Source organism: Mobula hypostoma, chromosome 8 (genome assembly GCF_963921235.1).
Source record: "Mobula hypostoma chromosome 8, sMobHyp1.1, whole genome shotgun sequence".
Classification (NCBI taxonomy): domain Eukaryota; kingdom Metazoa; phylum Chordata; class Chondrichthyes; order Myliobatiformes; family Myliobatidae; genus Mobula; species Mobula hypostoma.
The window spans coordinates 90,217,805-90,230,054 of NC_086104.1; the positions used below are offsets into that span (position 1 = coordinate 90,217,805).

Consider the following 12,250-nt stretch of genomic DNA (forward strand, 5'->3'; position numbering starts at 1 on the left):
ATACTTAAACACAAAACCATAATTATAAAGGGCAGGCCCCCCAAGACCCTGACCCACACTCACAGAGAAAAACCCATGGACGAAATCTCACAGAAGACTAGTGACTCAAGCACAGTGTGAGGATGGATAGGAAGGGTCACTCTAGCCACAATAATTTATTCCAGTAAGGGCAGTGGACTAGTAAGGTTGCCAGGGCCTGGGGATCCGAGCTATATCTCCAGGAACATGGTCCTGGGAGCTGGTCCACACTACCAGGGCCCTTGGACCTTGACGATCAGGCCACATTGCTAGGATCCTGACAATTAGGCTACATCGCCACGGTTAGGGTGACCTAGTTCCTACCAGGGACCTGGCACCTGGAGCCCAGGCCACACAGCCAGGGTTCTGATACCCAAATCGCACCGATCCTGGGTAAATGGGGGGCCCCTGGACGTGGTAATGAAGCTGCTCTGCCCCGAACCGACTGGTCCTGGAATCAGCTCGGGTTGTCAGCACTGTGAGCCCGCAGCCTCAGGGGGGGCGGGGCTGGCATGCCGGGAGTCCGGGGGAAAGGGGGGAGCCGGTGAGGACCGGGCCGCTGGTCCCGGGCCCCGCCATCAGCCGGGTGCGATGTACGCCCACGCCAAGTGATCCACCGCTTCATCCTCCCTAACCCCGCTTACCGTCGCCGCTCCTCCCTTCTCTCTCTGTCTCTCCCCAGACGGAAGCGCCCCGGCTCCACCCACCCGGCCGGATCGCTCTCAGGGGCGGCCGTCACCCAGCCAAGCGAAACCAAAATACCAGCACAACATGGCGGGGGCCTGACGGCGGAACTCGCGAGAGCCGCCTTTACCCTCGCGAGAACCGCCTAGGTCTCGCGGCGTCCCGGCCAAAGGGCGGGAGGGGCCTCGAGCGCACGGTTGGCGCCTCCTCTACTAGCGAGCGGGCAGAAGCAGCTCGGTTTATACCGTTAATGCGCTTCGTAAATTTGTGATAACTTTGCAAAGGTGACAATATGCCAGGGCGATGTTATTTTTATCATCTAACAGATGCTTCTTAAAGGGTGGAAATAAGTTTTTAATTCGTTGGCTGGACTGTGATTCTTAATGCAAACGATTTTCTGTCTGTATTCGTAACAGCGTTGAGCGGCTTCAGTAAAACACCGAGATATTGGAGCAGCTATCGTGCATTTTATTTTGCCACTTCTAGTGGGGATGCCAACAGTCCCGGGTGTGAAGGCAAACGCGGGGTTCCTTGGTGATGGGCATGCCAAGTTTTCTCTCTGATTTCCCGACAGAATGCACTTCCTCAGCCAACAGGCAACAACTCGCAATTTGCAGCCACTGCTGACTCAAATGGAAACCTACCTTGCAGCCGTTGTCTCTGCTTGAACAGTCAGGAAATCGGAGTCTGCAAGAGTCAAGCCCCGCCCAGGCTATGCCCCGTCAACTGCAATGTTGTGGCGGCGGCGGCGGCAGTTTGGTGGTGGCCTTTGGGAGGCGTGAGCAAGGCAGCTGGGGGAGGGAGAGGTCAGACTGGAAGAAAAGAGGATGAGGAGAATGGCATAGTGCAGCCGAGAGATGGGCTCGAACCCAGCTCGATTAGAGCCGAGAGGTGGCAAAGCGCTATCACCCTCTGATGAAGGTGTGAGTAGCCTTCATGATATCAGAGTGCGATAGTAATTTTTAAGATGTAATTCTCCGGTATGGGCATTATCCTGCAAGAATTGATTTCTTGGAAAATCCCAAGCCATGATTCCAAATGGCACAAGATTTCACGTGTCAGAGGCCAGATTGAGCCCCCAGGCCTGATCCTAAATGAAGCTCTTCCAAGTAAGAATTTACAGCGTTGGTTGGAAAAGTCCCTCATGAGGAAGCGTAAGTTCCACTCATGACAAATCCCACGACACCCAACTGCAATGCAAAGGTCGCAGTTGAAACGTCTTTCAACTCTGTTGGAGGGATGTTTAATTGTAAGTAGGCATTAAAAGCAAAAGTAGTGGAAATACTTTTAAAAGCAGAAGGAATTCAAACTGTTAGGTTATTACTGGCTCCCAGGAGAACACATACATTGGTTTCCTGCTATTATTTCCCCTATAGCTTTGCTACTTACCCTCTCTCACATTGACATCAACTCCCCTTTAATTCCTTTTGTTGCTGATCTACTCGAAGAGTTAATTTACAGTAGCCAATGAACCTACAGGCTTGTCTGAGATGTGTGAGGTAACTAGAGCACTGGACAGCAACCCATAGGAAGAATGCAAGCTCCATGCAAAAGGTACAGAAGGTTACTATCAAACCTGGGCCTGGAGGCAGCACACTAACTTGCTCCCTTCAAAAAACACTTGGGAGAATGGATGGGAGTTGGTGTAACGGTAACTGTGGGTTTATTTGCCACTAAGTTACCTTCAGAAATGGAGATGGTGAAGTTTGGCATGGGAAAAGTTTGAGGTGAACCATGTTAAGTCCAGAGGAGGGTAGAAATCGGTTGCAATGTTGATATGAGACATTCCATTCATTGGGTAACTGGGAAAAGTTGCTGATGTGATCAAGTAGACCAAAGAATATTCCACATAAGCTACAGGGGCAGGCATTTCAAAAACGTCACGTAGTGGTTAGTGTGACGCTATTATTGCCGTTAAAGAGTTGGTCAGTTCTTCCTGTGTGCGTGTGGGTTTCCTTCGGGTGCTCTGGTTTCCTCCCAAAGTCCAAAGGCATACCAGATAGTGGTTGATTGGTCATTGTGAATTGTCCTGTGATTAGGCTAGCGCTAAATAGGTGGGTTGCTGGGCAGTATGGCCTGTTCTGTGCTGTATCTAAATAAAATGAATAAGTAAACATATGGGTTGCCAAAGCAACACTTTTTAATTTGAAGGAGGTTAATGAAGCCAAAATAGAAGTCATTCAGTGGGAGAACGAAATCAACCAGATCGAAGAAGGTAGGGGACAGGATGCGCTTCCATTTCAAAGATAATCCAAAGTACCTATAAGCCATGCCCAATACAGGGGATGAAGATGCGGGGGCATGGAAATGAGACCTACAACATAGAAACACTTAAAATGCAAGAAGGTTTTAGAGTTGCTGTGAAGGCACAGATGGTAAGAGACAGGAAAAGTGGAGAAATAAAACAGGATGAAACAATTTACGTTTGGCAAGGACTGATTGAAACGGTTGGTCTACCAAGAGAACAAGCATGGTGTAGCATGGCAATGAGCATTGATTTCAGGGAGCAACATGTTTAGGCTGGTGGATGGGCTGTTAATCAAGAGGCATTTATCACTGTTGGAGTTGAAAGAGAAGTGGAAAATATTAGAAACTGCCTGTTAGCGTTGGTACATTCAGCTGCTGATCTTGCATGTTTCGGTTTTGATTGTCTGGCTTGGCGCGCCATGGTAGTGTAGTGGTTAGTGCCGCGCTATTATAGCTTGGGGCATCAAACAGAATGAAGTCGGAAATTTGTCTCCACCCAGGTGAACAGATGTATCAGCAAAATACTATAGGATACAAAAATAAGTGAGGAGGAGACCAATAAGGTTAATCCCTTGTGTTGTAACCACAACTATCACATGCATCTTTTGCAATTGGGTCGGCTTGGTCAGTGGTACCGTTTCTGAGCCACTCTTGGTAATGGACATTGCAATCCTTGACTTGTGGTGCAGTCTATCCCCTTGCTACTTCCAGTGCTTCTTCCAAATGCTGCTTGGCATGGAGGAGCACTGATTGATCACCGAAAGGAAGATAATGTGGAGACCATGGCTGGCTTGATGTCATGAGACTTTATGAGGACTACAGTTAATGCTGGGCCTTCCACGGCCATTCCCTTTGTTTTACTGATGGAACAGAGCATGCTGTCTGTCAGGTATGATTCCACTGTCTGTGGGACAGCTGTGCACATTTAGGCAATTGTGTCTGCAGTTTGCAAGATCACTTGGCAACATTGCCTTACCCAAAATGGTTAATTTTCCACCTGTTATCCTACTCTAATGAACGTGGTTATCACTACACAACTGCCTGCTTTGCTTGGGCAATTCAGAGATGGTGAAGAGTCGATCACGTTGCTGTGGCTCAGGATCTGAATATTTTCTCTGCCAACTGAGCATTAGTGAACCATATGGACTTTATGGAAATCTGTTTTGTTTCACGGTCACCATGACTCAGACTGTGATTTTCCGGTTAATACCAGATTGAAGTATGGATGTAATTTTGTAATGGCCATGGTGAGATCTGAACTCTTTAGTCCAATGGTCTGAAATAGGGAATTCAGACATTGTGCCACTGGCATGCTTACTGTACCACACCAATGTGTTCGTTGTCTTTTAATTTCAGGCTGCCAGCATCTGTTGTTCTGTTGTGGGGACAAGCATGCGACAGTCTCTAATAAGTTCAATATGACATTCAGGGGAAAATTTACTCTGAAGATGCCAAAAAGGTGGAACTCCAAGCCATGATAAATACCTTGACGTATTTGGCATCTTGTGTACTTAGTGTGAAGCCGGATTAATGCAAGAAAGAGAGAGGAATTATTAATTGATTATAATTGACATGGGATTACATGAGGCAAGATTAACAACAGCATAAACAACAAGAGTGTACTAATTGGACCAAATAGTGTGTTTTTGTGTTCTGTGTATTTAATGGAGGTAATTAATAACAAGCAGCCATTTAGTACATAACTAAAAAGTTTCCACTGGTATTTATGATGGTCTTGAATAGACAGAGTGAAAAGTGTTGGAAGCAAACTCAGAAGTAACAAAAATGAATATTCTTACCTGGAAAAAATGCAGAGCTATAGAGAAAGAACAACATATTGAGACTAATTAGAAGGCTACTGCATTTTAAAGAGCAAGCATGAATGAACATGTAAACATCTTTATGTACAATTCATTGGTTAGGCTGAAACCATTCCTCCTTATTGAATCCTATATACATTCAGAAGGCTTCATATTATTTACTTGCAGGATGCCACTGCCAACACTAACATCTGTTGTCCTTCCCCAAAATGCCCTGAACAGATTACACAATTAAGAGGCAACCATGTTATGGTGCATTCAGATAAAGGATACCACACGACTGTTATGGAGAAGAGTAGGTGAATTAAATTTGAAATGATTGTGAGAGATGATGTCCCCTTCATGAAGACAGTCATTCAAGCAATGCAAGTGTTACTGGATTTAGGTATCAGTTGAGTTGTGTCCTGAAACTGAAGTACCACAACTGAGCCACAGCTTTATTAAAGAGATGCATGGTGACAGATTGTTGGTGGGCATGGACATACAGAATTGAAATTTTACATAAACAATAGAAGTGCTAAATTTTGGTGGGAGACCGCTAAGAACCAGTAGGAATTAAATTGTGCTGGTTAAAACACCACACACGTACACAAATCTTTGAAAGCTTGTTCAGTGGTGAATCAAATAGTGCTGCTGCCTTGCCGCTCCAACCACCTAGGTTCAAATCTGACTTCTGATGCTCTGCGTGGAGTTTGCACATTCTCCCCGAGACTTCGTGGGTTTCTTCCAGCAGCGTTGATTTGCTGCCCTTCAAAGCCATGACGGCTAGTAGGTTAATGGGCCATTGTAAATTGTCCTTCGTATGTACAGGGTGCTGAGTGGTAGAATCTGGGAAGAGGTGATGGGAGAATAAAAACAGGATCGGTGTAGGAATAGTGTAAATGGGATTTGATGGTTTGTGAGCTCTTTATGGGCCAAATAGTCTGTTCCCATGCTGTATGTGTTAAAAAATACAAGATCCTTGGCTTTTATTTCTGGAGGGGTAAAAGTATAATCAGGGTCTTGTTCTGCTTGTACTGGAGAAATGTTTAGAAAAAAATTGCCAATGATATCTAAAATTAATACATACTTATGGGTAAGTAAGGATAAACTATGGTCAATAACAGGAAGACATATTTAAGGTGATTACAACAGAATGAAGAAGGAAATGAGCAAATAGTTTTTAAACACTAAGTGTTGTAATCTGGAATCCACAGACTGAAAGAGCGTAGTAATGTTCAAAAGAAAATTGAATAAATAAGCGGAAAAGAATCATAGAGCTCTGGAGAGCAAAGAACAGTGCAATGTGAGAAGTGGACTGTTGCGGTAAGCACCAGTGGAGGCACCATGAGCTGAGTGCTCTCCAGTACTGTATAATTCCAGTAACACTGCATCAGTTTCTGCTCGCACTTCAGGCCTGCAAGTCTCTGTGTTTTTTGGCTTGGTTTTAGGATTTTGTAACTCAGCACTCCCCAATTCCTGGTTTGGTTTCTTTGCTGTCAAGTTGAACAAACCTTGCTCCCCTGCATTAGTCATTCGTACTAAATAAGCCATTGGACTTGCTTAAGTCCATGTTAAAAAAACAAATAGATACCCACTGACTTCCCTCCACAAGGAAAATGAATTTTGCAACAACTGGGTTCAAATTATATTAATATTTACGCTTAGTAGAATATACAAACTACTGTGCAATTGAATTAATGTTTTCATGCTGAGGCGGCAGCTGTACAGACTGCGTTTGGATTATTGTGTACAGTTCTGGTTGCCACGCTACAGGAAGGATGTGGTGGCATTAGAAAGAGTGCAGAAGAAGTTCCAGGTTTTGCTTGGGAAGTAGGATTTTACATATAAGGACAGAATGGATAAACTAATTTATTCTAATTGCAATGTTAGAAGCTGAGGATTGATCTTATAGAGATTTTAAGAACTATGAGGGGCACTCTCTTAGGGTGGGGAACTCTGGAAACCTGGGGTATAGACTTAATGTGAGAGGGGAGACATTTAAAGAAGACTGAAGGAGGAAGTTTTTTTTCCCACAAGTGGCAGTTAAATAGAATGAGTTACCAGAGGAAGTGTTAAAGACAGATACAATTACAATATTTAAAAGGCTTTTGGACAGCACTTGGTAGGAAAGACGTAGAGGATATGGTCCTAACATAGGCAAATAGGATCAGTGTAATAAACATTATGGTTGGCATACATGAATTGCGCCAAAAGGTCCATTTTTATGTTGTACAACTCTGTGACTCTCAGGAAGAAGAACAACATGCAGATAGTAAATGAGTTGGAATGACGTGATACAATTATCTGAATTGAGAGGCAATCTGAGGTTATTGTATCTCGCCATCTGCTGGGCTCTACAAAAAACGAGGTGTAATGCTGTACATTGTTATACAGCTATCAAGGGAAGTTGGATAAAACTGCATGGTTAATTGATTTTACTGTTCATAAACCCACAGATTTAGCAAAGATTTCAGGAACATAAGCAATAATGTTTTTCCAAAGTTGGAAGCCAAGGAGTTGGCTCTCTTCATTCCCTCCAGGGGCTTGAAGTTACTCTGCAAACATTAGCTGCCCTCATGAATCACAAGTCTTTGGTTCTACTCTTCTTCCTCCTGCTCCAAATGTCTGTTGACTTAATTTCACCAGTTTTCTGCCTGTTCTCAGGAAGTTGTATAGGTAAGAGGTGCCCTAAATTATCTGCCCTTCACTGGCTAATGCTAACATTGGATGAAGAGGAGACCATTGGCTTTGTCTTTCAATTCAGTAGTGGTTGATCTGAACTTAGAATCTTATACATACAGTTTCAGGGCTAAAGTTACTAATACAAAGCTACATATGGAAATGTACTTAACAAGACACTGCATTACACCAGAAATAGAAGTGTGTTCTGGTGTCACAGACAGTTGACTTACTTGAAGGCCATGCAGGTTATCTTTCTACATTAACAATGCCTAGTGACATTACAGGCTTCAAGGTCAGAACTAGTTGTTTCTAACTGTTTTTGTTGTATAGAACCAGTTCAGAAGAAAGGCATTCAGCTTTTGCTGGCAGTTTTGGAGAGCAATCCAGTTGGTCCTAATTATTTTCCCCCATATCCTGACAAGATTTTTTCCTTCAGGAATTTATCCAGTTCCATTCAGAAGGCTAGTAGTGTATCAGTATTCTCTGTCAGACAGTGGATTAGACATTCTAGCCACTCACTGCATGTAACTAATTCTTTACTATCTCTGGTTCATTTGCCAATCATTTTACATCTGCACCTTTTCATAATCAACCCTCAGGTTGCAAAAGTGATCTTTATTTACTTCAAAATATTCTTAACTTTAAAAATTTTAATTAAATCACACCATAGCCTTTCATGGGACAGAGTATTATAATACAAATTTAGATAATTTCATAACTTCCCCTGATGAAGCCGTTGTCTAGAAAGCACAAGGATTACTCATACTGCTGCTTTATTAACCCATTCTACTATCAGTAATGACTTATTCACAGACATCTCCAGGTCACAGTTCTTAAAGTCCCTTTAAAAGTGACTCATTTAATTTGTTTTTCTTTGTCTTTCCTACCTTGTGCTTTCCTGGAACTGAATTTCATCTCTCATGTGTCAGCTGATTGTATGGGTTGGTTCCAGTCTTCCAACTCTATTACTGACTCCTTTGGAATTTACTAAACTGAATTGAGTATTATTTGCAGACCTTGAATTTGGGTCAAGGGGTATGAAGTCCAAGAGTCTAATATATATTGGGGGGGGGGGGAAGCAGGAGTGATCCAAGTACTGAATTCCACCATAAAATCCCCTCCTGTTAAGAATCCATTTACTATGGCTTAGCTAATTGTTTTTTCTCGACTCAGTTACCTTTTATATCCTGTGGACTTCAATTTGGGGCTGTTCGACATACGACTTAACATAAACCTTTTGCAAATCCACCATTAATCGAAGTATTGAGTATAAGAGCTGGAATGTTATGATGAGGTTGTATAAGGCATTGGTGAGGCCGAATCTGGAGTATTGTGTTCAGTTTTGGTCACCAAATTACAGGAAGGATATAAATAAGGTTGAAAGAGTGCAGAGAAGGTTTACAAGGATGTTGCCAGGACTTGAGAAACTCAGTTACAGAGAAAGGTTGAATAGGTTAGGACTTTATTCCCTGGAGCGTAGAAGAATGAGGGGAGATTTGGTAGAGGTATATAAAATTATGATGGGTATAGATAGAGTGAATGCAAGCAGGCTTTTTCCACTGAGGCAAGGGGAGAAAAAAACCAGAGGACATGGGTTAAGGGTGAGGGGGGAAAAGTTTAAAGGGAACATTAGGGGGGGCTTCTTCACACAGAGTGGTGGGAGTATGGAATGAGCTGCCAGACGAGGTGGTAAATGCGGGTTCTTTTTTAACATTTAAGAATAAATTGGACAGATACATGGATGGGAGGTGTATGGATATGGTCCGTGTGCAGGTCAGTGGGACTAGGCAGAAAATGGTTCAGCACAGCCAAGAAGGGCCAAAAGGCCTGTTTCTGTGTTGTAGTTTCTATGGTTCTATGGTTCATTGTGCTGCACTATTCCATCACATTACCTCATCAGAAAAGGGAACCAAGTTAAACATACTTTCCTCCAACAAGATTGTGATGATTCGATTATACATGCTTGTACAAGTGACTATTAATTTTCTCCCAGACTATTGTTTCTATAAACTTTCCCATCACTTACGTAAAACTGACTGGACTGTGCTAGTCCGGTTTAACCTCCTCTACCTTTTCCGACACACAGTGTAATAGCATGCAGAGCAATCCATATGTTCCTAGTGGCATACCACAGAACTTAGTAGTGGGTGTTCAGCTTTCCAAATTTGTTTTACTGACCGAGATAAAAGGATAGAATACGTCCAGGTTTGCTGATGATAGAAAGGCTGGTGGGAAAGCAAATTATAAAGAGGATGCAAAGGGATACTGACTAATTAGTCTTTGGGCAAGATGGAGCTTTAATGTGGGAAAATCTTAAGTTATGCACTTTGATAAGAACAGGTAGAGTACTTTTTAAATGTTGGAAAACTAGTATTCCTGGGTGTAGGCAGATTAAGCAAATAGGACAGCAACGGTGAGCTGGTCTTTGTTGTTAGAGAATACAAAATTACCTAAATCTTGTGATTGTACAGGATTTGTGAGGTATCAGAATATTGTATTCATTTTCACTTCTTTCATTTGAAGTAGGATGACTTACCTTGGAGGCAGTAAATTCACCAAATTAATTCCTAGGGCAAGGACACATCCGTGAAAAAAATGATGAACTTTTACTCAGTGGAGCTCAGAAGAACAAGAGAAACACTCATCGAGTCATGCACGATTCTAAGAGGAATTGGTCGGCTAGCTGTCGAGGCTGATTCCTTAAACCAGATAATCTCAAACTGAGGAGCATGGTCTCAGGATAACAGAACAGGCATTTAAAATTGTGATGATATATTTTTACATTAAGGGCATAGGTCTTTGCAATTTTGTGCATTAGGTTATTGGACACTAAGTGATTTAGAGATATGTGAATCGGGGAACCTGGACTTCAGGCACATCAGCAGCCATAACATTAAAAAGTTGAGCAGACTTAAAAGGTCTTATTGCCTTACTGCTTAAGTTCTTGTTGGACGATGTCTTTCTTCAAAATTCTCTGGACTTTTGGGACCAACATCTGCACCTGAGAAGATGCATTTTCTATCCTCAATTCACTTATGACCTTGGATACACCCCATCTGGACAGGGTGACTTACTGCCACCATTTTTCAAATCCCTTCTTTTTATTTGTCTTTCCCATATTGTTGCAACCACTTCATTTATAATAGTTTTGGCAAAGTCTTCTTTGTAGGTGAGTGATGTACTTACTTTTCATGGTGCGGAGGTGAAATTGTTTCCAGTTTTGTTTCAGTGGATAGATGAGTTGCAACACAACGTGGTAACAACATAACTGACAAATCTGTTGGGGTAAGTTCGTGTGCAGGTGAGTCATGGCATATTGGTCAGGAAGGTTCCAGGTCTCACGATTCACAGGTAAAAAGTCAAGTAGCCCCCAGTCCCTTCAGATAATTATATTCATATTGATGAAACAAAATTGAGAAGGGACCCTCATATTCTTTTTAATAATTCGAAACCATACTGGCATACTGTGTAGTTTAATGTAAGTTTTAACGTTATTTTTATGGGGTTATTAACATGCATGAAATTATTTGTAAATGAGCATCCTTTGGTATCTTCCAGTTCTATAGCATTTAGGTATTCCCTGCTCCCCCCCCCCCCCCAGTATGTGGTAGGTCCAGTCTTCTCACCCCAAAATGTGCACCTCGCATAGTGGACTTCATTTGCCAGTTGTGCACTCATTCTGCAAGCACATTCATGCAGTCTTGTTTGAGCAGTGTCCTTCAGTGTTAACACATTTTGGGAGTGTATTTCCAAGTCCAAATTGTGCACAGCAGTGGTTTCAACTCAGATCTTTGCAGAATTTCACTCCTCATGTTTTCCCAGACAGTGGAGCAGCTGTTAACCCCTTCTCTTGTTTTCTGTTCTATATTTAGGATATTATTTAATCTGCTACTTGTTATCCGACTCCAAACACTGTGATCTTTGGCGCGCCTATTATGCAGTATCTTATCCAAGGTCTTTGGAACCTCCATTACATTATGTTACATCTTTTGCCTTATTGACACAACTTTCCTTCAAGTATCACAAAGGGTTGGTTAAGCATGACTTTCTGTTTTGAAATCTATGCTTTATGTTACAATTTTAGTCTGAAATAGTCATACAGACAAGATTTATCCTGTTTATAGATTAATAATGGCACAATCGGTGGCTATTAGGTCCAAGTTCAGCTGGCTCCTGTTTGAGCATTCCCATTCTGGCACTCTTTCCCATAGCCTGGTAAACTATTTTCCTACAAGTGTCCATCTCAGTAGGCCACAATGTTTCTTAGAGAAGGCCCCTATTTATAACTCAGAAAACGAGGCAGTCTGTGCTAAACTGCAGCAGGATATTCGGCAGTACCATAATCAGTACCATAAATGTCAGTTGCTGCCCAAGGATCATCTCCAACAAGACTGTGTGTAACTGCCTACCCTTACTATTCAGCATTGCCGAATCTTCCACCATCACTGAGTCACCAATGATCAGAAGCTCAACAGGCCTAGCCACAAACTTTGTGGCTCAAAGAGAAGGTCTGAGATAGGATATCCTATGCGGAGTCATTCAACCTTTGCTATTCCAAAACCTTCTAACCATTTACAAGGCACACACATGATGGAATTTGTGCCGATCCAACAACAATCAAGCTGGTTGACACCATCTGGGAAATAGCAACTCAATCTATTGTTCCCATCCTGAACGTCATATACCATAGTACAGTAGCTACAGTGTGCACCATTAACAAAATGCACAGGGGTTATTGTCTAGAGTAATTACAATTTTTCCAAACCTACACATTTTACCATCAAGGTGTCCAGGGGAAGCAGAGGTGTGGAAACATC

General features: G+C 42.5%; 1 protein-coding gene across 4 annotated transcripts in view; it reads right to left on the reverse strand.

Moving 5' to 3' along the window:
* Positions 1 to 1,393, reverse strand: part of tab2 (TGF-beta activated kinase 1 (MAP3K7) binding protein 2) — a 56,780-nt gene extending 55,387 nt beyond the window's left edge. For 3 of the 4 annotated variants that reach the window (XR_010018974.1, XM_063056311.1, XM_063056309.1), the window contains exon 1: positions 663 to 797. The gene's annotated coding sequence lies outside the window, so the exon portion shown is untranslated. Of the gene's footprint in view, positions 1 to 662; positions 798 to 1,346 lie in introns of those variants that run through there. The other variant, XM_063056310.1, reaches the window with a different exon arrangement.
* Positions 1,394 to 12,250: the final 10,857 nt, after the last annotated feature.